We start from the raw sequence: 378 nt of genomic DNA, 5'->3' as shown, positions 1-378 counted from the left end.
TCCCTTCGCAAGGTGTCTTTTTCATGTCTTTATGTGGATAGGCATTAGGAAGACATTTCAAAGCACATGACAGTGTAGTGTTGACATGTTCAGTGTCTAAGGTTTCATGCTAGCAAGTGTGTGTGTGTGTGTGTGAAAAGGATAATTTTTCAGAAGCTCCAAACCAGAGCAATCAGGGTGCTCAAGGCCATGTCCCCAAGTTCTTCCTTTAATGCTGTAATTTATTCAGGTGGCAGACTGTGTGTGCAGTGTGGCTTGACCTCCAACTCCTTCAACGACCCCCACCCAGCTACCCCCCTTTGGTACTGTCTGATGCCTCCAGGCGGGGGGGATGGGGCAGAAGGGGACAGGGGTTGGGTGGAAAGGGACAGGGAAACA

Source organism: Sinocyclocheilus grahami, unplaced genomic scaffold, assembly GCF_001515645.1.
Source record: "Sinocyclocheilus grahami isolate Dianchi unplaced genomic scaffold, SAMN03320097.WGS_v1.1 scaffold6081.1, whole genome shotgun sequence".
Taxonomy (NCBI): domain Eukaryota; kingdom Metazoa; phylum Chordata; class Actinopteri; order Cypriniformes; family Cyprinidae; genus Sinocyclocheilus; species Sinocyclocheilus grahami.
The sequence above is the reverse complement of the archived record's forward strand: the minus strand, read 5'-3'. Positions refer to the sequence as shown.